Here is a 26,204-nt window from a genome sequence, read left to right as displayed (position 1 = left end):
AGAGGAATTCAGTACCAGCCAGATCTCTGATCAATAAATATGCTATTGATGGAAAGCGAGGGAAGGACTTACAGAATCAATCATTAAAGGTCAGCTGATTTGTCCCTGAAGCTCATATGCTCAGCATCTGTTTACATCTTAAGAGTCACAGATTGAGGCAGTGAAATTCAGCTGGGAAAGAGGTTTGATTTTTATGGCCAGCTGAAATTTGTATCTCCTAACATTGAAGAATATTAATTTCTGGGAGCTGGTGTGAGTAGCTTGTGCACGAGGAATTAAATTAGTCACTTCTGCTTCCACTGTTCTTTGATGTAAAACAAGTAAGATCGTTCTATTTAAGTTCAAATAAAAAAACCCCAAGCCAAGTAAAGCATCGCTCCCAAAGCTTGGAGCACTGCAGTTTCATCACTCAAAATGCTGCTACTGTAAATTTGGTTCAGCTAAAAAGATTGCAACTTTTAGTACATTAGAAATAAACTTTTCGGGATACCGTTGCAAGAGTCAATGCCACATGCTGGAAAAAAAAGCAATTAGAAGAAAAGAAAGTGAGGAGAGGTGAGGATTTCCAAGGGTAATACACATGTTGTAACCCAACAGAGCATCCAGAGCCACAGGGGCAAACTGCAGGTCCTGCTGGGCTTGGAACATTTTGTCTGCTTTATTAACCTCCAGTAGTGACAGTGGAACTATAACCTGAGATGAAAAAAAAAATCCACCTTTAATATAAAGATTGCTACTGATGAAAACTATCATGACCTTCATTAAATTGTTCTTCTACTTCAGAATCATTACTGTTACCAGCTTGAAACACATGCCTGGAACATACAAAATTTAGGTTGCTTAAAGTTGAAGCAATTTGGGTTTTCGTATGGATTTCCTTGTTCAGCAGAGGTTTCTGTTTTCTGGTGGCTTTTACCTTTCCAGTTACTTACTCTATAGCCAAGTTATTGTGTTCCTTTCTATTCTGTTTGACCTTTTAGTGCACCTATTGATTTATTTTCTTTTAAACTTTCCAAGTCCATAGTTTTATTTTGCCAGCTGTATAGCAGCGTTTTACTGAAGCCTAAGTGTATTTATTAAATGCTCTTCCCATGTGAACCAGGCTAATAATCTCTCTAAGAAGATTAAAGTTACTTTGAGTGCATATGTTTTCCATACTTTGTTCATCATCAGCATTAACAGTAGCATGCACCTTACAGTCCCTGTTAATTGAATTAAATGTGAGGTTTTCCTTTGTTGTCCCATACTGAAGTCAGCCTGACAACCTCTGATATCTCAGCCATCTTGCCCATATTTTTTAATGAACTAACAAGCAACCAGCATTCTCTAAGTTTTCTGGAATTCTCCCATGTCCACGGGTTACTGAGAAATGAACATTAGCTGCCAAAAAAGCTTCTCAGCCAGCTGCCTTAAAATTCCTCAATGCAAATTACCCAGAACTTCTGATTTAAGTATGTCTGACTACAGTAGCTGTTGATTAATATCCTCTTTAGTTACAGTAGCAATAGAAAGTATATTACCATCATCATCTAACAAATACATCACCCTTTCTCCCAACTACAGAACAGACATCTTTATTGAATTTTCTTGCATTGTTACTAAATAAAAAAGAAGTATCTGTTGTTTCTGTTTGGGAACAGACCTATTGGTCTGTTTCAAGGGGGTTTTTTTCCACTCCAGAAATGTTTTGCAAAAACCGTTCCCTTATTAATGTTCTCAACTGCATATTTTTGTCTTTCTTGTCAATTATCTATCCTCTTTTACTATCACATTTTTCTTTTTTGCCCTTATTGGTAAGACTTACTTTTATATCTGCATTCACTTCTTACTGCAGAGGTTTTTGATTTATTATGCTGAGCTTATTCTGCTGTGTTTTTACACAGATACAGCCTTCTTTCTCCTGTTAAATAAGATATTCTTAAGAAGTTCCTACAAAGCTCCCATATTTTCTGCCTTATTTCCTTCTTCTAGTTGATCTTGCTTATAATGCTTTTTGGCTTCATAAAGCCAACTTTCTTAAGGCACCACTGTATTCTGTACTGGTTCAAACTTCATTTTGCTTGTGTATAGCAATATTAGTTGAATTATTACCACTTGTATGTCAATAATGAGGCCAAGAATGGTACTTGCTGTAGGTCTTTATTCAAGATCACATCAAAGACAAGCAAAAATTACACATTAAACTGATTCATTCACTCCTGATAATGAAGTATTCCCTCCTGGTAAAGCTTCCTCATCTTTCCTACGGGAAAGACCTGGCTGTGGAGGAATGCCAGCATCACCAGAGGAGTTTTATAGCTCCCTGTGGGATATGGCAACTCACTCCAGCTGGGCCCAGGCACAAATTCCCCCTCCCTCCTCCTTCCCCCATGGCAGGATTCCCTGGCAGTCCCTGAAATGAGGACAGGCAGCTGTGAAGTGTCCTCTGCCAAGGCAAAGAACGTTACCTCTCTTCTTATCACCCATCTGATGGGGTCTGTAGGACTTTTGAAGGAATTATTCAGATCCTGTGGGTTCTACCCCAAAGTTGCCTGGCATCAAGGGGAAAGTTTCCCCAGTGAACCCTGCTCTGTGCTGGCTTCCAGCCTGTGCTACCCTTGGAGGTAAAGGGTCAGAGCTTGGCTTTTTAGAAGGCTGCATTTTGCAAGTTTCTTTGCAGCACTCTGTTCACTCAGCTGCTGGCCAAGAGCATGGGCTGCTTTAAGCGTTTGTGTCTATGTGGAGCAGGTTCAGGCTTTCATTGTTTCAAGGGAGAGGATGAGCTGATGTTCCCCTCTGCTCCCTCTCTTCAAGGCCCAGTGTTATGCTCTCAAAAGAATATCCCTGTTCAGTTTGGGGCCCTGGACTAAAATGTCTGCACACTGATTTCCTCACTTGCACTTTACTCAGAGCTGCTGTAATTGAAGCTGGTTAGTGTGCAGTGGCTTTGTTAGGTGGTTAACAGATCCAATTAGGGCCGAGTTCAATATCTGTTCTGCTGCTTTGCAGAGGACAAAAGTGGCTGACGTCTTAACTGCAAACCTGATTAGAGAAAAAAAATCTTTCAGCAGTTCTTTCCCAGTGCATCATCTCTATCTCTGGAAGTGCTGGGATTTACATGTGTATTTTCAGCAGGTGAACAGCAACATAAACACGCAGAACTGCCAGCAAAGGCAAAGTGCCCTTGTGAGGGACTGCTCTGCACGAACACAGGTTCCATGGTAGTGTCCTTAAATCTGCCCCCAGGTCACAGCGTGGCCCAGCTCTGCACTCCCCTCCGTGGGAGTGTGGGATGCTGGAGCAGGGAACCAAGAGGGATCTTTGCCTGCTCACTTTGCACAGCTGGAACGGCCCATCCCACATAAAGTCTGAAGTCAGGCTGAGCATCCAAATACGACTGATAGCGTGGTGTGTCAGATGCATTAACAAAGCTCCTGCGGGGCTGCTCTTCCCCCTCTTCAGCCAAAAAAAGGAACAAAGGATTCTTTCTATTTTGGAGCTTAGGCTGTAGGCTTAAATATTGTATCTTAGGCTGTAGGCTTAAATGCATGAACTTTCAACATGTGATACCGTATTTTATAACACCGTGGCAAAGAAAATATATTGATTGCTTGCCAGATTCCTCCCCCTCAGTCCTTTTCCTGACACAAGGAGCCTGTAGAGCTAGGAATATTCCCTCCCCATAGCTAGGCTTTCACAGTAGCTTGCTTTTGTGATTGCAAGCGAGCCATAAAAAACCCAAAACCAACAAACCAAACAGAACAAAAAAAAAAAAAAAGAGAGAGAGTTACAGCAAATTAATAAGTCTCTTCTGCTGAATATGTTATTTCTATTAAAATTTTAAAAGATTTTTAAGTGACAGTAAATGTGGTCTTATTTTAGAATGGTTTCCATAACACTACACAACAGTTGCCAATGGCACTTATGCCTTGTCGTGCATACACACACAGTTATTTAGCTGACAACAGTGTTTAAGCCATTAAACAAGATAATATTGCAACTGTTATGCAATGGTGAAGCTTGCTCTTGAAAGAAGTATTTGGGGTTTAAAGCTGAAAGTCGACATTTGTTCCATATTCATTTATATTTGCTTTATTAGAAATGTATAATTTAATGTAATATTCAAGGCCCTTAGGGTATACACTCTGTTACCTATAAAACATTCATGCACACTGAACCCTTTTTTGGTGCCAGTTCTTGGCTTTGTACATCTGCTATACAATACTGAGTATTCTAACTAACAACATGCCTTAATTGAGTTTAGGTGTTTGAGTCATTTATTTAAATTTAGTAGTGTGAATAATTTATTTCAATTTACATTTTAATTATTTTACCCACTTTTTTTGGGAGTAACCTCATTTTCTAGCTTCTAAAAAAATAATCGACATATGTTTACTGCAGCAACATTCACACTTACTAAATTCTCTGAGAAGTTTAGTTCCAAACCGAGAAATACTAATGAATTATTCATAAATCAGGCATTAGCTGGAATTGAATTAGGACGTCCAGATCTAAAAGAGAGCTGACCTTCTAGTACCCCAGAGTCCCTAAAGCTCCCTAAGGATTGTTTCTCTGCCATGGCAAGTTGGACTAAGCTCCATTCAAGTATGGCAAAATATGAATATTTCTGCAGTCAATGTGGGCTTCTATGTTTCTTTTTTATTATTATTACGTTATTATTTATTATTTGTAATTGAAGAGTTTATTGGGACATCATACATGGCATGGAGTTCCATGTGCTCTTTGGCCAGGAATATGTATAACCCAAAGGAATGTGATCTTTGTAATTGGTTTTCTTTGCTAAAATGGACTAATAAAGGCCACTTTTTCCTATGCAACTAACAGAAAGTGAAGGTCTAAGATAGGTGTTCCATTTCCAGTGGGTGCTCATTGCATTTAGAGGTCTTCCAGGTGAGGAAGTGGATACACACCCAGAGATGGAAGTTAATTTGCCACCAGTCCTCCATGCAGACATGCCTCTACATGTGCACCTGTGTCTATTGAGTTGTCTTTTTTTTTTTTTTTAATGATCTTTTCCAAATACAATGTAAGAATAAGCAAAAATATATGCATTGGTTTCAACCAGGATGTCTTTATTCCTTGGATTTCTATGTGTACCTATATTCATATTATTCAGCACTGTCTCTTTAGAGTCATGCACACCTTTTCACACACTCAAGTGTGCCCTGAGATGTTACAATCTCCTTCACCTGCCGATCTATAGCTACATAAATGTTTCTCTAGGTAATAAATTTCACCACATTTTACTTTAAAATGTAATTTTTTTCAAATTCACTTTTACACCTAAATATAGTACATAATAGCCTGTCCATAAATGAACACCCCGAGAATGGAAAACGGTAAGCTGGAAATATTTTTAATAATAAAAATCTTTAGGTGCAACAAACTACATCCATATCTTTGTTTTGAATATCAATTGAGATGCTATTCGAGATGAGCCCTTTTTTTTTTCAGCTGTAAAAAACCCCTGCAGCTGAGCAGAAGTTGGGTGCAGAGGAGCCTGCAGAGAAGCAGTGACCCAGGGGGTTGTGATTCAGATGTGGTGACAATCACCTCAGCTGAAACCATGAACTGCAGCTTTCCAGAGCAAAACCCACAGTCTGCAGCATCAAACAATGAGGTGCCAGTGCTGCTGAGAGCTGTGTTACAGGAGGCTTTGCTGCTGACCAGGTGTCTGCCCCAGAGGGGACACAAAATTCCCTTTGAACTTGGCAAGTTCTCACTTGGGAAGGTTTGATGTTATTTGTTGTGGGGTGCAATGGATGCTGTTTTCTCTGCATCACAGTCTGCAAATTCCAGCTGAAGGAACTGATTAGTTCAGCAGATGGTTAAATACCTTGTTGAACCAGAGCCATATCCGATCGCTGCACACGGGGAAATGACTTGGGGAATGGTTATGACAACCACAAGGCTGGGGACTTGGGAGAAGTGAGGTGTCCCAGAGCCATGTGTGGGCAGTGAGGGGACAGTGCCAGCCTGGATGGGGAGCCCCTGGCTGAGGGTCCAGCTGCCCCTGGCACTGCAGGGAGGAGACCCCCAGAGGGGCTTCACGTGTCCGGGGTGTGAGGCCCATCGGTGCTGGTTTGGCACCAGGAAGCAGCAGAGCAGGAGCATCCTGAGAGGCATCACAGCAGGAAATGAGCTATAGGGACCACGAGCTGCTGCTAATCCATGGTGTCACAAAATCTGCTCCACAGTCGTCTTTAAATATTTATTCCTCAGTGTACAGGCTCTCTACCACAGGCAGTTTTTTCACTCAGATCCTCACAAACCCCTGTCCTAAAACACTCACAGTGGATTTTGTAGTAATGCTGATATGCAATATGAAGCTACAGGTGTGCTGGGGTGAATATGCACTAAACATAGCTTTTCAATATTACAAACCTGAACACAGCCTAGAAGTAATACAGTTAAAATAATTTTTGAACAACATGACCTCTATTTTGAAGGTCACGGGCAAAAGACCTTCCTTGCTAGACAGAACATTTTACAAATGACAAGGAGTAATTTCAATAGGAAGACATTCCATCTTAGAGCAAAGAGCTTAATAAAAAACAGAAGCAAAAGGTTGAAAAACAAATTAAAATAGAAACCTCCTTTGTTTCACACAATATATTTATAATTTATTTTTAAAGTGGTCCAAATCTTTAGGTATTTTGTGGACAACTCTGAGCCTACTAGTTCTTTGTCCCATTGCACTTACTATCCAATACTGCAAATATGCAATTAGTGTGCAAGAGGTCAGATTGGGAGTGAGGGACATAACTGAAAACACTTTTGGCCTTTTTTGACTGTGAAAGGCTTTTCAGGTGCATGTTTATTTGAGAAAGGGACTAATATGAGAAGGATGTCTTCTTATTTGATGGCTCTGAACCTACCTCCTCTCCTCACCTTTATGCCAGAGGCACAGTGAATATGCTGGGAGAAGTCTCATGCCATACTTTTCCTCTAGGCCTCCACTGCTGGAAACAGGATATTAAATGCTTGGCAATAAAGCAGGTTCTGCTTGTTGTTCAGTAACCTTGTAGCCTTCAGCTCTGCTCGGAAATCTTACAGGAGCTGAGTACTCAAGCAGGAATCACTGATTTGTATCATGGAGGAAGGAGGATACTAAAGATACACCAGAGAAAATAAAAAAAAGAGGCCACCCTTGGAGCGGCCAAATGGGTAGAGACCCATCAGTTCAACTCCTGACCCTCATTACTTGTCCCTTCCCGTTGCTGAATTTAATCTTACATGATTCTTGCCAGCCCCTCCTCTGGCACTGCAGGCTGGCTTTTAACTTGATGAGTGGCTTTTGTGCTCAGCCTCTGCTGGGCAAGGAAGGAGACGAGGCAGTGGGGGAAATAGTGCTGCTTCTCCATCTGGGCTGGGCGGGCCCTGGTGCACAAAACCCATCAATCATGGGAAAAGGGCTCCTCAGCACTGCTAGAGCTGAGGAAAGCATATGTTCTTCCCACCTTTGTTATTAGCCCAGCCCCTTACTGTGTGCTCACTGGCAGCCACCTCCTTGTGATGCCCAGGAGGAACTGTGCTGCTGATCCTGATGGGAGAGGGTGAGGGGCAGAGAGAGAGAGGCCAGGTGAGTGCTGAGCTCCTGAGCCACTGCTCCCCAGAGGCTGCAGGTAATGGTGTCTGCAGATCTCTTGGGTGCTGCTGGAGGTGCCAGGCAGGGAGGACAGCACCACTGGGTACGATTTGAGCAGGGCTTGCTACTGTGGTTTACATGTTCCTCTCTGGCTCAACTGTCAGCTATCAACCACTTCTAGCAGTCCTCCTCTGCCTTCTCTATTCCTTCCTCATCTTTTTATAAAACATGTCCAGACTTCTGTTAAACTTGTAATACCCAGAGAGCTGTCCCTACAGACTGAGCTCTGTCCCTTGGCCTCTGCTCTTCAAGTAATGGTCAAAGCTGCAGCACAGATGTGGCTGATGGCCAGTGAGCTCTCGTTGTACACAGCATCCCAGCAGGCTTGGAGATCAATCCTCAAGCAGACAGAACATTTCTCCTTCACAGGGGCACAGTCTTCTGTAGATCTTCCTGAGCTGTCTGAACCTGCTTTTACAGGGACTGTCCTTTGAGCAGCCAGGTGAGGTGGGGATTTGGATACCTGGTGGGTCTGTCAGGTGTATTTGGCAAGTGAGGAAGCCTAGGTTGTGAATACAGGAGTCAGAGTGCCTTTCCTGTCACCTGTGAAGAGGAGGCAGTCAGGTTTGGGACTGCCAGGTGTGCCTGGTGCAGCTGCTCAGGCAGAGGGAGAGCAGCAGGGCTCAGGCTATGGACACTGTGATGGGCTGCTCCAGTTGTAGAACTGCAAGGAAATGAAGTGTGCATGAGTTTTGTTTTCCCTCTGAAGTACCCAATTAATTGGGAAGCCTTCAGAGAGTCTTACTGTTTACAAATTCTGGGTCAGGGAAGAATTAACCTGTTTTTTTCTGAATGCAGTGTTTTAAGTGGGTGAGAACAGTTTGGTCAGGAGGACATAAAACCCATGATGCCTTGCTGGAATGACAAAAGAGACCAAGCTGAAAGACTGCAGTCCAAAAGTGGAAGAAGAAAAGATTCAGGACCTCATTCTGGTCTCTGAATGCTGACAGGGGACAGCTGTGACAACTCTGGGCCATGATGATTTGGGGACCATCATGATGCTCAGAAGCCTAAAGAACTGAATTTGGTCCCAGTTACTGCAGTGCAAATCCAGAACAGCCTGTTAAATGTCACCTGTGGTGAAGAACAAATGGGAACACGTCAGTCCTTCATGTGTACTCACCCTTCCAGCTCCCTGCTGAATCCACTGGGGATTTTCATATGCCTTGCACATGCAGAGCTGCTCCCCAACCCTTCTGCTGTTGAAGGGCCACCAAAGGCCCCTTGCATGATGGTGGCTCATTCTGCTGTTTGAAACAGAACATCTTTCACTTTCTTCTTAATATTGATCTGGAATTGTAACTCATTCTTGTGTATCACTGTAAAATCCATCTGGAATGCTAGATTCATTCCAATTAAACACCAAGCTTCCATATTAGTCCAAGTGTAATATAAGAATCAGTAAGTAATTCCAAGCATCCATGTTCTCCTGGCTCTAGCAGAAGGCTGAGAGAGGCTCAGTGTTTTTAAATCACTCCATTGTGCTCTCTTATGAAATGCCACCGTTTTCAGCCCCATATCGCATTATTGCCATTGTTGTCCTTTAGGGGGTTGATGTTAATGACAACTGAAAGAGCTTAATGAGCATGTGCCTTGGATAAGCTCTTTACACACCTTATAAAATAATTACATTTTATTGAAAATTCCACAGGGCCAAGCTCACGGGAGCAGTCAGGGGTGCCAGTTTAATAGGACACAGTACAGTGCTTTACTCAAATAGGGCCGGATCCTTCAGAAGTTCACCTTCATGGCCACAAAGCACAGCAGAATCACACCTGCCCCTGCCAGTGCAGGGTACCTGCTGTGCTCCATCCCGAGACACTGAGGGAAGGCAGCTGAGCTTAAGGATCACAAAACACCCTCTAGGACTAGAAGTGGTATTATATGGCAAGAGGAACAGGATTTGCGTTCTAACAGCACAAAGACACCTGGTGATCTCTGATGAAAAATGACTTGTCAATAGCACGTTAAACATTCTTTAAATAGCGCTCCTTTTTCCACTCGTGCTCCCATTTAGCACAGATCAAAATTGTTGACCTATTAAAAAAAGGAAGATATTCCCAAGGGAATGCCTTGCGGTGTTTTCTGGGATACAACGTGGCCTCTGCCTTTAACAACACACAACAGTGGCTGTTCTTAGCAGGGCTATAGAAACTTCCTAAATAGGAATGAAGGACAAACAAAGATCCTATTGAATCTGGATAGGATAACTTTCTCAAGTAAGCATTTTGTCAGAGGGAAATGGCTGCATGATTCGCAGTAGGTAAACTGCTTGTAATGCATTTCATTGGAAAATTAAAATTTGGAAATTTATTTTTCATCTTTAAGCAAAATGCTTCCACATCTATCATTGAGGAAATATTCTTTGAGTTGGAACAGAATAAAAGAAGGACATCCAAAAGAAATACTCTCATAATGGGCTTTGACTGTTATAAAATACATTTTCTGGATGAAATTTAAATCTTTGTGAAAACTTTTTCAGCCAGTGCCAGGTTGTTCTTGTTGTTATTATTATTATTATGCACATATATATAATTATTATTATTATGCATATATATACTATTATTATTATTATGCAAGAATGCTTAAGGATCTCATAATTACAAGACCAGACTCTTCAACAAAATGTGCTCTTTTTACCAATGGGACTATGAAACTCCTTTCAAAATACTTGTTAAATGTGTGCAAGATCTCTGTATCAGAGCCCACAAGGACCAGTGTGTCAGGGCAGTTCCTTGCCACCCATGTCTCTCAAGGCAGGGAGTCTGGAGCCCCTGACAAGATCTGAGCTGCAGCAGCCTGGACCAAAAAACAAGGGAAGCCTTCAGCATCCAGATCCCAAACTCCTTTGTTGGCAAAATTCTGAATTTTGTGTTACCACAAAGTCAACACAGAAAATCACAGGATGCTTTACAAAAGTGAAAATCTGGTGTATTTTTTCCCTGCCTTATGGTTTCTGAGTCCTTACAGTAGATTAGTGTCATGTTTTCAAGTTTTTCCTTTGCAACCGTGGAGGTTAAAAATGTATCTTTAAATGTCATATGCATGAATAATTATCAATTTCCTACTATTCCCGAGACATTTCCAGGCTCCTGTCCATGGCTGCTCATTCCTACCCAACCAACCACAGCTTCTGAGCCTGCAGCTAAGGAACACTCCCCATGTAATTGCTTTAGCTCTTGGCACAAGCTCAGGGTGGGAAGCAGAGCAGGGAACAGACAGAATTTTCCAGACTGGGTCAGCTTCAAGGAGAACAGAGTGGTTTTCAGCCCATGGAGCATGTACTTCCAGAGGTTTCACCTGTCCCTCTCCTGCAGCATGTTATGGGACAATCAGGATTCCCTGCAAGCTTCTCCCCAGCCACAGTGCTGCAGCTGACAGGGGGAATCCACCTCTGATGGGAGAGAAATGTCCAGCACAGTTACAGGTCTTGCTCAGGGCAAGTGCTGGTTGTGCCTACAAGGTAAAATATACAACTGCAGCAGAGAAACTGGCAAGAAGTTAAAAAGGTGAAAAAAAGAAAGGACTGAAAAAAAAAAAGGCTGTTGGAGCAAAGCAAGGCACAAGCTTGTGTGAATTACTCCTACAGTTTACAACAGGGAGCCAGAACAAACCAAGGGAGGATGCTGAGGGTGTCACCTGTGTGGTCACTGTGTGTACACAGGGACATCTGTGGTGGGCAGTCACTTGTGGACCACCGAGGTAGAGCTTTGTATGAGCTCAGTTAAACTCTGAACTCTGCAGCCAACCCCTCCAAATGTGGTCCCTGTGTGTGCTCAGGGCCAGGGGTTACACTCAGGTGTCTGTCTGCAGTTTATAATCAGGAGCTCTATGAAATAATTTCATTAGGCAGGTGTGAGTTAAATGTGCAGCATAATCCTGTATAACACAATCATCATCACAATTTGATTCCCCTGCCCATCACCTTCACATTTATCTTCAGAGACCTCTTAATGAAACAGCTGCTTAGATTTAATTAAACAACAGCATTATATAAACAAGTTCTTTTGTTTTGTGAGCTGAACAGGGTATTCATCTTCAAAAGCTTTTCTGCCAGAGCTGGCCTGGCTGCCCCTTGACTTGTCTCTACTCCAATTACCACTCCAGTTTAGCTGATTAATTTGTAGCCACTGGCAAACATGCACAGTTGGCAGGACATCATTCCATTTCAGTGACAAGCACTATAAAAAGATCATTATTTTCATTAGCATAAATAACTGCATGTTGATAGAACTCTGGTTTCTGAAAATAGGTTAAAGTCTAAACTGTCTTTATTCATTACCCAGATATAATTGGAAGTAAAATTATCACAGAAGTGAACAATAAGCTATCAGTGTATAATGCTTAATGACTGCACTCAGTCCAGTAATAGTCTGGAATGATTTTTTTTCCTTAAAATAAGACTTTTTTTGGTAAATGCCCATACAGACGCACACTAATTTTTTACAAAGCCATACATATTTGATGGTATAAAAGAAAAGCCAGTGGAAGAAAGAGCCACATGGCAAATAAATATGTTTTCTACTCCATTTCCTGGGGCATACAGATATTATTTTTCCAGTCTCTGGCCCAGGTTGGATGCTTTGAAAGCTCTTCTGGCTGCAGCCTCCTAGTCAATCATTTTCCTAATAGTTTTTCCCCTACTGGGTCTTTAAGAGTTAATATTGCATAACGTGGTCCTTTGAGATTAAAGGTTGAAGTTTTCTGTCATTCTCTTTCCTCCACCATGCTGACTCCACACTCTTGGTGTCAGTTTTACTCGAGCTTGGAAATGCAACACCTGAGTCACCCCCCTGATAGAATGTCTGTGCCTGCAAAGGAATTGTCCCCAGTGGGACCCTCTCTGTGGTGACACCTCCTACATGCCAAGACATCACCAATAATAAAAGAAAGCAGCAATAATAAGAAACAGTGTTTGAAAGGTAGCTGTTTCAAGAGCTTTAGCCCCCTTATTTGCAGCTTAGTAGCTCTTCAGATGAACAAGTGTATTAATACCCAGGAGGTGACCATCTGGATTGTTTTAACCCACTGTCCTGAAGGGAAAGTTTGAAATGAGATTTCTGCTTTTGGCTCTTAGGGAGTATTTGGTTTTATTTCACTCAGAAAACTTTACAAAGTTTATCTCTCTCCCTCTCTCTCTCTATATATATACATGGAGCTCTGTATATATATATAAAGAACCCTGTCTCTGTAGCAATGGTCCAGGGTAAACTCCAGCAAATGTTGGAAAAGCATGAATTTGAGTCACTCTACTGCCCACATGGGTTAATAATTCTGAGAAGAACAGCCCTTGAAAGATACCACTGTTGCTTTTTTGCTTAATTCGCTTCTGATGCTATTAGTGGTAAAATAAATTGTCTTTTGTATTATATAGGAAAACGAACAATGGGCACTGGATGGAAGAAAAAGAGAGACTACCTTTACTTTTTTGCCATCAAGAAGCCTTGCCATTGCTTTGAAATGTTGCCCAGAATATTTTCTTGCCCAGCTTGTCTATGTCTCTCTGTCTATGTTGGAAGATGACTTTGAAAATTAGATGGTTTATGTAACAGAGAAGAGCCAAGGGTAATAAATAGGAGAGCAGACCATTGCCTCAGTATTGAATATTTTCCAGGAAAAAATTGTAGAGGAGTGAGAGGTGAAAACAAGATTTAGACTCCTGACATCCACTGGATCCCTGCAGTTCCTCACAGCTGGCCCCAACCTCCCAGGCAGAGCCTTGCCCATCTCCAGGGGCTGGATGGGGATCCATGGAGAAAGCTGAAGGATCTGTTATTTTGTCAAAGGATAACCAGAATGAAAATGCCCTGCAAAATGCTGTGTGGGGTTTGCTGAAATTTCACACCCAGAGTGGGATGCAGGGGAGACAGAGGAGAGGAGGGTGGAAGGTCTGACAGCACTGGTAAACATTCAGGTTGGGAATGGAATATGTTTGGAGGTAAAAAGGATTTTTTTTTCCTTTTGAAATCACTCTTGTGAAATACTTATTTTGCAATAAATAGCTCATAAAACAACAAAACATGCACACTGAAACATATCCTCTGCATGTCCTGCAGCACCAGCACACTCCTTGGGACAATCTGGGACTGGCAAAAGCTACCAAAGGGCAGAGCTGGGGCTCCTGACAGCAGGACCAGCTCTGCCCTGGGCATTGGATGGCAGTGAGCACTGAGAGGGTGGTGGGTGGGGTCCTGCCTGTCACCTGCTCCTGTGAATGGCTGCAAGAACCCCCATCACATTGGGTAAGTGAGAGGTGAGACACAGTCCTTGCGACTTCAGCATCCTGTTATGGCAGCAGAGTAATAAAGAAGCATCAGAAGACTCTCCTCAGAAACAAGCAGGAGAATCCTCTGACTTGATCCTATGGAGCATGAATAAGTGTGGGAAATGCCTTTTGGGAACAGTGATTTAGTAAGACACAGTGTTTACCAATGGTAGCAGGAGCCGGAACTGCAGCAAACTGTGGTTACCTTTTGGGGAGGGAAGAAGAGGTTAAGGATTGTTTGCAGTAGACAACAACTTGCAGAAAGGAGCAAACAAACAGGTTTGTTTGTTTGCTTTAAGTTACTGCAAAACATCCTCAGAGGGTCACTGTAAATAGAAAGCATTTTGGATCTGACTACTTGAGGTGTTGCTGAATAGGATGCATTGTATGATCAGGACAAAAGGCATTAACAAGTCAACAGAAGCCAGACATTAAGGTAGAATAAGAGCTTGCCAATTCCATCTGTAGGGAAAACTGGATATTTCTGATGCAACTGCTGGAAATTCGTGGCATTCTGGAAAATGCTATTGTAGTTCTGAAAAACCATGAGAGGAAGTAGATACAGAATCAAGGAATGAGTTTGATTTGCTACTGAAGAGTTCACCTGGGCTGAGGTCCCGTTTGGCTGGTGCTGTATGGGCAGGAGAGGAGCTTTGTGCAGAGCAAGGACTTCAGGGTGCCTGCCTGCCAGGTTAGCTCTAAATGTGCTCTACCATCATTTTGGGAAGTGCTGCTTGCACAGTGGCAGCAAACTTGCAAACAACAGCTTGTCTGAGCTTACTTAACAGAATAAAAAGACACTCTTTATTTTAGACTGGTAGGCACCTCTGAGTTTTGGTAAACAGGGAAATTCATTTATCTGAACTACCAATCATGAATGGTTTTGTAATACCAACTACCAGCTCTGAGAAAAAAAATGAGAGACCAGAATAGTTTTTTACAAACGATAAAAATCATGGTCCTGCAGTTTAAGTGAATTCAAGACCATTTACCTGGAACAGAGGCTGCAGTATCTTGTTAAACTCCCTGACTGGCCAACGTGCCCTCAGAAGCACCTGCCTCACTCTGCAGGCACAGTCAGCAGCTGCTTTTGGTTTTGGCTGGTCTATAGCAAGTGACAGTGGGACTTTGTGCTGCGTGCTCAAACACCAGGTGAACATATGCACTACTTGTGCCCATGCTTGAGATGGATTTTCTTCCTTTTAATGATTATTTCTGTTACAATCATCATTATCATATGAATTGTCCCGGAAAGCACAACAAAAGCAGTTTTCTTTCCTCACAAGAATCAGCTCTGAGGACTCATTCCAATGTCCTAGTCCATAGCTGAGCAGAAAATGCTTGTGCTTGCATTTTCTTCAGCTGTTGCTATCCTGGCTGCCAACATGGCTCAACTCATGATGGATCAGATTCACTGCTGCAAGATGCTTGCTTGGAGCAAAAGATTCAAATGCTTTAAGAGGCATCCATGCTGTTTTCCAAGTATCACCCTATTGGCTGCCCTCCAGTAACCTTATCTGGCTAATATAATGCTGCAGAAACAAAACTGAAGAGATAAAGAAAACCAACATGTGTAGACACGGCAGAGTAAAAACACTGATCAGGGAGAACACATTTTTAATGTAATGCAGGTGACCTGGAATATCTTTAATTCCTGTGTCCATTTCCCTATATGTAATACAGCAGATTTAAAACCTTTTTAGCCTTTTGAGCGTGGATTTCTGGGCTGAAGGATCACAATGAAGTTTTATAGCCCTTTCTTATGAAGTGTGGCATTTCTGACATTATTTGATGCGCAAGAGCAACTGCATTAGTCAAAGGCTACGCTTGAATAGTTATCACTTTAAGCCCATGCCCTGGGAGTATTGTATTCAGTTCCCTCATTATTTCCAGCCCTGCAGGTTATACCAAGAGTTGCTATTAGTGCATTACAATCATAAAATGAAGGTAGTCACTTTCTATAAGGGTCGAGTTTACTCATAGAAGCAGGCAAACTTCACTCTGCAGCTTGGATGGACTGGTGGTGCCCCTTTCCAAGGTTTTTGGCTGCCTGGTTGTTTTGTGTGCAGCCTTGCTCTACTTGGGTCCAAGACTGGCTTGGACAACTCTGTATCATTCAGCAAAGTCTAACAATACAGCATCTATATGATGCAGCCATCAGCCTGTTCATCTTACACAAGCTCTGATGTTTACCAAATGTACAGTCCGTGGTATCAGAGGAGTGTTTGGGTCAGAGTGTTTGGGTCTTAGTGCTATAAGAGAAAAGCATTCTGAGTATATTTAGCACTTGATTGTAAAGCATAGCAGTTTTCAAGAGGGTTAGCATCTTGTGTTTGCTGAGGTCAGTGTGCCTTCCAAGCAGTCTTAGCCTTGGCAGCGTCCTGCTGGATATCAGGGAATGAAAAAAGGGAGATGAGGTGGTTCAGTGAGCACCAGGCCCTGTGCTTGTCTCCTGTCTGCCAGTGTGGGTGAGCTAGCGAGAGGGGTGTTGGTACTCTGAGGAATCATGGTGATCAAGTCACCAATTGTGGAGGAAGATATGCAGAAAAGAAAGACGAATATTTATGACATACAGACCTACTTCTCCACCTGACAGTGCTGTTCCTTTTCCCAGATCTCCTGATGCAGATTGCCTGGGAGTGACCACATCTGCACGCTGCAGGCAGGGCAGCACAAACTGCCCTGAGTGGGAGAGCAGTGCTGGAGGTGTTGGTGACTGCACCTAAGGGAGCAAAACTGCTCCCAGTCTGGCTGGCAGAAAGGTGTCACTTCCCACTGCCTGGCAAAACTCTCTTTGGCTGAACACAGCCCTGATGGCAGGAAGGCAGGCAGGTTGCTTGGGCACATCTGAGCGCACATCTGCTGCTGAAAAAGTCCTAATAGATTTTAGGGGTGGAAGGAAAACAGTAGAAATTGAAAAAATGTTTTCTGTGGGAAAAATTCCCTTGACCCCAATTCTCTGTGTGTTACAACGAGCAAGATACAGATCCAGGGGACATACAAAATGAAATAGAAAAGAAGATGCACCGTCCTAATCTGAGCCATATTCGGTGGAGCTTTGAGGCTGTACTATAGCACAGGGCCACGCTTCCACAGCGTGCCTTTCATTTGTTAATCACTTTTTGAAAAGGCAGTGATCTCACTTTTGCTAAAGCAGTGTTTAGTAGGGGTGCCTCACATCTGATCACCATCAATCAGTGAAATGAAAGCCATCAATTTAACGGTAAGATGATAGGATAAGATCTTAATACATCTCATTGATGGTGCTTTGCCTCAGAGGCACAGGAAAGAGCCTTATTTGGCTGTGTGTTGTCTACATTCAATAGTGCTTTGAAGCCTGGGCATTAAATGTGGAACCTTTCCCTATAAATAACCTCTATTCTTACCTTAATTGCAGTCCTAACCAACACTAGTAAAATTGTAACATCACAACTGCACCCAAAATAATTTTTTGTCATCTTAAACGGGTAACAGAGCTTTAGCAATACATAAAAAGGATTTTAATCAGGTATTTTCTTGGAAGTTTTCTGAGGAAACATCAGGCTTCAAGAGACATCAGTCTGTGGCATGAAATCTTAAAACCACAACAATCTTTTTCTGACCTTGCCTTTCTCAAAAAAAGTTGATGGCAGTATATTAAGAAGAAATAAAATATCCGAATTGCAAAATATTCCTCTGTATAAATTTTTTTTCTGAGAGAATGTTAAAAAAATATGATATGATGGGTGTTAACCACACCACTTGAAGAACTGAAATGCTGTGGTGTTAGTCAGATTATAAGAAGATAAATGGACTATCAGGATTACATATTTAACCTGTGTATTTAGAGATCTCTTTCTAAAAGGCATATATAGACTACAGATATGTCTAGTCCACACATAGACAGTCAGTGGAGACACCTCAGGGGTTTTCTTTGTTGTGTTTTGTGTTTGGTAAAGCTTCTTATCAAAGCATAGTCAGATTTTGAAGAGTTAAGGCAAGACTCCTAACTTTGATCACTCTCTAAGCTGCTGTTGTGATGGCCAACCAGGTCAACGGGCTGTTTGCCACCGGGCTTATCATCTCTCTGGTGCTGATGTGCTTGTCCTGTCTGGAAGGCGTGTTGTTTATGCTGAGGATATTTATCCCTGCCAGGAATCAGGTTTTAATGCCAATATCACACGTGTGGGTGTAACCGTGATATGAAGTACAATCCCCTCACTACAGGCTATAAAGCCCAGGTTTCAGCAAAGCTGTTCTTCAAAGGCTGAGAATCCCAAAACTGGAGCCTCTATTGATTGGTGCTAACAGCACCAGGAGCAAGAAACGAATGGAGCATCCACAGTTTAAATATTACTTTGGTTGAACTAATTGACTTATGGTGAGAAGAGCTAAACCAGCATGAGGCTCTGCTCCTGCTAACGTGTGCGTGGGAGAGGAGAAGCCCAGAACAGCAACACTGCATAACGACCCAGGAGCAGTAAAATGATGTATGAGCACTCTTCTCGTTTTCACAAGGCAGCAGTGGAACACTAACTTGTTTCCATGGCAACCCTGAAAAAGAATTACGGCTTTAAAACTGACTGAATGGTAGCCCCATGAAAAAGTAAAGGGCAGACCATATCTTTCTAAAATATAATTTAGTACTAAGTCACCTGAACAGTATTAGCTAAAAGGATTTCAGCTCTAGACTTGGGAAGTGACCCATTTGGGATACGGAGTGTTAGGTTTTTCTAATGGTGTGCCTGAGATCTGAAGGGCCTGGCGGACACACCATAGTGTACAGCATAAAAAGAGAGGAAAAAACCTTTATGCCTGAAATCCCTTATCAGAAAAACATGAAATTATTGAGGTGAAGGGGAGTGGAATAGTCTGATAGAAAACCGGCACTTTTTGTAAAGACACAGTAACACACGTGTTGAGTGCCTAGTACAAAAATACACAGGGAAAGGAAGAGGAATTCAGTGGAAATTAAACAATTCTTGGGGTGAGTAAGGGGAAGCTTCTATATTTATACTGGAAACACGTCCAGTTAGACTAGGAGGCCAGCATCTGCCTCTAGTGTGATGCATTATCCTGCCCTCAGAAGGCAATTGAAATCTAATCCCATAGTCCCTGGACACTTCAGAAAGTTTTTTGACAGGAAAAACTCCCATTAACTACAGCAAGAGTTGAGAAAAATGCTCAGGATTTGGTCCTTTATGTGAAATCTGAGGGGCTGGGGAGAAGAGAAGGAGAAGTAATTTGTACATACAAGATGACATTTTTTACATGACAATAGTCAAAAGATCTGATTTATTATGGGTGACAAATTTTGGAAAGTGGGAATCTAAATTTATAGTCACAGATTTTCCTTTGGAAATAAGAAGATATTAGATCCCAGCAAAGCCCCACATATATTGGTTACAGACTTAGCACTTACCAACATTTGGAAAGTGTGGTTGGATTAATGTAGAGAGGCAGATCTGTAGCTGTTATAAACTGGCAACAGATAACTGTATGGTTCAGGGTTTGGTCAGCCAAACCTCACTGCAAATTACAGAAATCAGTATTTTACCAGGAAATTTGGCCAATAAAGCACTGAGAACAGTTTAAACCCATGAAAATAGACCTCCACTCAGGAGCGGGGGCCGTCCAGCTCCTCCCACAGTCAAACATCACGGTGTGAGTTGAGCTGAAATCTGGGTGGCCCTGCTCTCTTTCAGTGGTTTACAAAAAGTAGCTGAGTGTAAAACCTCATTAAAAAGTCTTGTTCAAAAAATAAGTACAAGCATTGACCTCGGTTTCTAGAAATGGCCACAAGAAGGAATTATTTCTGTGTTTGGGTAAACGAGGACTTCGATCTGCAGCCTTTTTTTTCTTTTCCCAGCAGAAACCTGCACAGATACTGTTTTCACAAAACCATTGCTTTTGAGCCTTAGCAAAACCAATGTCCTGATTCTCAAGAACCATCAACACTGTTAATCCCCTAGGCTGGGATTTTCAAAAAAATCTCAAAAGAAAAAGCTCAGTGAAAAAAATAAGCACCCTTGGCACCCTGGCCATCCCTCTCTGTGGGCCCCAGACCTGGCACCCAGCAGCAGAGGAGCCCAGTGTACAGGATACCTTTGCCCTCTTCTGGGAACACTCACTTAAAACATCACATTAAGGTATAGGTTGAAACAAATCACAGGTGTGTTTAATAACGTATAAAACAGCTTAGTAAAATTGTCATGAAAATTTAAAAGCTTGGGCAAAAACCCTACACCTCTGCCATTTATACTGATGACAATGATAATGAAAAAAATAATGATGTTTTAACTCACCCATCAAAAAAATTTATTCACCCTGAGAGAGCAGAAATGTGCAAAGCTGGTGGAAAGATATACTTACCTTGAATTTATAAACTGCTCCTCAGATAAAGAAATACAGGATGAGGAGTCGCCTCATTTACATTCACCCAGTCACCCTTGGCTGTTTTTTCAGCCAAGTGGATGCAAATCCTTTGAAGCCATTGTAAGAGAGAAGCCCTAAACCTGAGCCCAGTTTCACTGTCCACACACCAAGGCAATGATGATTTCCCGTGCACAGCAACTGCCAGAGATGACCCACAGCATTGCTGGGCACCACAGCAGCCTCCAGCCACCACCTGCAGCCCATCAAATGCTCCAGATGTGAGGAAAGGAGTCAGGACCATGAAGAAAGAAACATTTCCTGCCTTATCTAATACTGCTTAATAATCTTTCTGCTTAATAAAAGATGAACAATTTTTCCTTACTTCAGTAGCTACGTGGCAGATGACATAATAGAAATTATATTATAATTATTAGTCTGAAAAGGCAATTCCAGTGCACTTGTTTCTTGCTGGTTGATGTCCAGAGAAGTTCTACTTCCTGAACTAGAGCTTTGCCAGCAACTGGCTCTAAAATAAAACAGAAAAAAAAAAAGGGATTGTTTACTCTAGAAATCACGTGCTGAAAGAACCTGAAGGAGCAAAAGGCAGCAGGGGAATTGAACAATAAGGGCTGTGGCAAGGAGATCATACGATTTCACAAGGTAGATGTTTCTATTTTGGAATTGTTTCATACCACAGGGGTGATCCAAGCTTGTCAAACTGGCTGGACATGGCAGAGCAGAACTGATACTTGAGCAGGCCATAAAGAAGAAAGCTTGGCTGAAGAGGGCACTTCTCTTTTATAGGGCCGAGCACAAGGCATCTGCAATCAAAGCACACACATGGGCATTCAGCCTTGGATTTACTGAAGACAGTGGTGCAACAAGAGAAAAAGGAGAGAGGACACACTGAGCTGTGTGTGCCTTTGTTTTGTGGACAGTCACAGCTTAAGGAAATGGAGATATGAGTAAGGACTTTTGGGAAGGTTGCTGTGCTACAAGACACATTCCTCTGAGTGTTTATGCCTGCTCCTCCCTAGCTGTAGATAAAGGAAAATGAAGCAGCTCTTCCATGACCTTGTCTGACATTAGCCCCCTGACCTCATCTCAGTACCATAAGTATGCTTTAATGTAAACAGACACACATATTTAGTGTTTAACCACAACAGGTCTAGATTCCAGCTTTTTATTCCTGTGGAAAATGGCATGGTGAACTTAGGCAATTTGCCATTGCAAAGAATGAGAATCCCACCAGCAAATTGCTCCTTGCAGCGCCCAGCAGCAGACCTTGTAAATGACTATGATTGAATCTATTCTAAATTAATTTGGAAGCGTGTGGGATTTTAAGACAGAAGAACTGATCACTGCACAGTTAATTGGGGCTGCCCTCTTAGCCCTGTGCCCCGTCAGCCCAGCTAAGCAGCTGTCCCAGCAAAGGGACAGGGGACGTCGAGGAGGCAAGCGAAGAGCCCTGACAGGAATTTAAATGAAATAAAATAGCCAAATTCTTTGCTCCGTTGGCTTTGTTGGGCTTAGGTCTGCAGAGAGCTTGAACCAAGTGCCGAACACACAATACAAACACAAGAACAAGTGTGATTCACGCGGCATTTCCACTGTGCCCATTTCTGCATGCTCCTGCTCTCGAATCCCTGGGAGGCAACCAGCAAGTGCTCAGCTCTACACTGCGAAACGTGTGTGCTGTTACCTCAGCCTGCAGTTCTCTCAACAACGGGGCTTCGGGGTCCATTTACCCCGCTAGAAATGAGGACTGAACGGGGTTAACACGGCGTGCTCAGCATCCTCCTCTCCCGCGCTCGTCCTCGGTCGCGCTCGGTTCCCCGTGCCCGTGCGAGCTGGGGCTGCTCCGCTCGCACAGCGCAGAGCTGGGAGAGAGGTCCCTAATTACAAATAATTACTGCAAATCCCGAATAAGTGCTGGGGTGTGACAGACGGAGTAGCGCCGAGGCGTGCACAGCAGGAAAAGCATCAGGCGTTTGGGGGCTCTGGCTGTCAAAGGGAGAGGCGCTCGCAGCCCCCGCGGCTGCTGGGAGGGGGCTCCGCGGGGCTTTATGTGCTCTGCGCTCCTGGATAAGGCTCCCGGTAACGACTGGCCCAGTGGAGCCTTTAAAACAAATTATGGATGATAAAGCAGGAACCCAAGGTAAATTTTCAGAGCCGATGAGTGAAAAAGAGCTCACGTCTTTATAGACCGGCTGAGCACTTTTAGGGGAGAGCCGCCAGGGTGCAATAAGCGTGATTCCACATTATGTCACTTTTAAGAGTAAAACTTCATAATCCCTGGCAACTTCCGCATCCTAAGAAGCAGAGTTTGGAAAGTTACCACACACTGAAACACCTCGTATGTCCAGGAGGCCATTACTGCTCAGGTAACTCATCCCTGCAGTGACTTTGTGTGCACAGGGAGAGCTGTGGCAGGTCCGGGGAGCGGGAAGAGGATGAGGTGGGGCTGGATTGAACTGGGGCAGCCGAGCAGCACCCCAGACCTGGCAGGGCTGCCACTCCCACCCCGGGATCCCTGGCTTGGAGGGCACCATAAATGAGCCATGCTTGCATGGGTCTTTGCTACTGATTCACCAGGTGTGGCACTTACAGGGACTAAAATCAATTAAATATTCCAGAATTCTTAATTTTTAGGCAGCAGCTCATCCTACACTAATTAGTGCAAATGGGAGGGTGGGGAGAGGGTGGGGAAACCAGAGTTTAAACACTACAGTGACAGATGAATTTTATAGGAGTTAATGATTCATTCTGAGGCACAACCATCTTTTCAAATACTATTACAGCTCCTGTTCAAGGACCGCGTGTTTTCAGGGCTGTTCATCACAGGGCAGATCCAAACCCTATTGGAGATATTGCAAAGACTTAAATGCTTTTGATGTAGGACAGAGCTGACATGTTAAGAAATAAATCTAATTAAATTCTGTGTTACAGGGATATGTTCATGTGAATGCAGGTACCTGAAATGTTCTGTAAGGTGGATGTGATGTTGGTTCAGACACAGCTGTCTTATGTGACTGTTGATGAGGCATTGGTTTAAGTTTTTGCTTACATTTCCAAATAACCCTTCATACTTTTGGCTACCCTGTCCACTGTGTGAGTTGTTGCAGCAGCTGGTGTGGCAGAGGGTGCTGAACAACCATCTTTTGCACACCAGGACACTGTTGTATTTCATAGAGACTTTTCAGACATGAATTTAGCTAAATCCCTTGAATTATTTTTGAATATTTTAACCAATATTGGTTAACCAAAATTGGTTAACTTCTCACCCATGCTAGTAGTGTGGTAGTGTCACATGAGCTTCTTGCAGACTCTACCAAAACACTCTTTAAGGCACAAAATTCTGACCCTTAGAAAACAGCTACCTTGTAAAATCTGTTGATCAAACAGAGATTTCAGTGCAGGAATCCAGATCTTTCTCAGCCCAGCTATCATCTTTCTTTCTCTGCCTTACCAGGAGCCTGTAGGTGTTTTGCATGCAATACAAAAACAGCCATGATCAAGTTCTGTTTATACAAATTACTGCACAGGTTATGTCTTACCCTCTGGGTATCTCAAACATTACTAAGGCTGTATATCAGAGTCCTTCAAAATCCAGAAATTGGATTTAAGTGATACAAAGTTCATTTCTTTCATTCCATTCTTTATTAATGGCCATTCTTAGATAGGATCAGACCCCAAAAACTCTTAGTCCAGCTTGCTGTCTCCAAGAATACCAAGAAAGAGGTGAACAGAAGAGAAGGTGAGAGCTGGAGGTCATGGGTATAATGTGTCATCACATAATTCCCCTCATAATTTCCAGTAAAAAGACAAAGACTCAAGCCAGCTCTAAGGAAAGCTGCTATTCCACACCATCACACCACAAAAACGAGCATCCTCCCACGGTGGAAATTCCACATCCAGAGCCTGCCTTGTTTTCCGGGTGGCAGCTGGGCCCAAAACAACCTTTGGCAAATGGAACGTAGTGCACGTAAGCTGGTCTTTCCTCCAGTTTCATCTGCAGTGATAATTAATGAATCTGACAAGCACCAGACGCTCTCTCTTTGCATTGCCTTTGAATGATTTGCCACACAGAGGGCACATCACTGCCTGAACACCTCGCCTACCACTGTGGTGAATATTTACACAGATTTGTCACCATGAGCTAGCATGATGTTGCAGTAATCATTAATCTGCTATCTAGTGTTTAATTGCTCTTATCTGCTGCTGCAGAGAAAAGGAGCAGTTCATTAGGCAGAAGCAGTTCACTGGCAACATCTCTCCTCTAACTCTGGCCTGGAGCCGGAGGGTGTCGAACCCCACTCCCTCCCTTCTGTGGCTGTAGGGATCCATGGTCTGTGGATCACTTCTGCTGGAAATCTGCTGGTTCTGGGGGTGTCTGTGTGGCATCCCCCGTGCCGGGGCTGTGGGCTGTGCTGGCAGGGCTGCCCCGTGCTGAGGTGCTGTCTCTGTGGTGGCAGCAGGGTGCAGGATTCAAGTGCGGCATCAGCCATACCCCTCCCCAGCACTCTGGCCAAACATCTGGCTTAAGCCAAGCCTTACCTTTGCCCCAGCCTGCCCAGCCTCGCCACACCCTCCCCTCTTCTCCCTGAATCCCTTGGCCCCTCAGCCCTCTCTGCTCCAGGACAACACCGGGATGCTTTCCCCCAATGCCTCACCCTGACACACGTGTCCCCCCCAGGGCCTGGCTTGTGCCAAAAACCAAAACATGAGAGGCTAGTTAATGCAACTGGCTGCCAGCTCCTGTTCTGTATGCTAGGAATGTGAAATATGTGCCTGCCAAAAATAACACTACCATATACACAGATACAACTTAGCCATCAGATAGGAAAAACCCAGCAGCTTCCCAGCCAGAGATGTGGATATGGCTCTTCTGGAACAGAAGGAGCAGAGAAATGTAGTACCTACACAACCAAGTTTTCTCTGCTGTGTACTCCAAATGACACCTTTTGCTCAGAGGCCCTTAGGCACAAAGAATCAGGGTGGCTGGGATGTATAAAATAATACATTTAGTTTTCGGGGTAATAATATATCTTTCAAATGAGAATGGTCTGTTGCTTCAAGCTTCAAAGAAGCAGTCAGTGCACTTTTTAAAGCCCAAATAGGCATTTTATGATGCAAAGGATAAATCTGTCAGTAAAGATACTCGTAAGTCAAGTAAATACAGCTATTCTCTTATGTGAAAAGCTAGACATTACTATTGTGGGGAAAATTCTGCCCTCTCTTAACAATGAGCAAAGAAAGAGGGAAGAGCACGAAGGCAAAAGGTGGGGAGTTTTGTTCTACACCCTGGAGCAGCAAGCTGCAACCAGACATACAGTGGGTGGGCTTGGGCTCTGGCAGCAGCACTTCAGCACCATTGGGGTGTGTGGTGGGGGAAGAGGATCTGCAAGATGCCACCCCCCTGAAACACAGACTGTTTGGTCCATCTGACCATCAGCTGGTCTTTCAGATCAGCCCCTTTGCAAGTTGCTAATTCCTCAGGACTGTGGCAAAGAGGGAAACATGAATGTGATATGAGAGTCACCTGTAAGGGGCAATTTAACACTGGCTTAGTTAAATAATGGCTGGACAGAATGATTATCGTGGGCCAACCATGATAATTTCCAAAGCTGAGAAGAAAAGAAGAAAGGGCTCTGGGGCTGGGAATAAGAAGCCAGATGGGGTTCCTGCTGACAGCAGCACAGGAGCCTATGCTAGAGCAGGTGTGTGGTGGAGGAGCAGGTACTCCCATGGTGGCAGCACTTCAGGCATGGGTGTGCAGCTGCCTACAGACACAGATCACTGGCACAGGAGGGGAGCTGGTGGAGCTGGTGAAAGCTGGCACACACATACCTGTACAACAGTGAAAGTCTCATGTGCTCAATATTGCCTTTCTTTTTTTTTTTTTTTAAATGAAGATATTATTTTGGAATTTAATGT

Source organism: Pseudopipra pipra, chromosome 16 (assembly GCF_036250125.1).
Source record: "Pseudopipra pipra isolate bDixPip1 chromosome 16, bDixPip1.hap1, whole genome shotgun sequence".
NCBI classification, from domain to species: Eukaryota; Metazoa; Chordata; class Aves; order Passeriformes; family Pipridae; genus Pseudopipra; species Pseudopipra pipra.
This window is presented reverse-complemented; position numbering follows the sequence as displayed.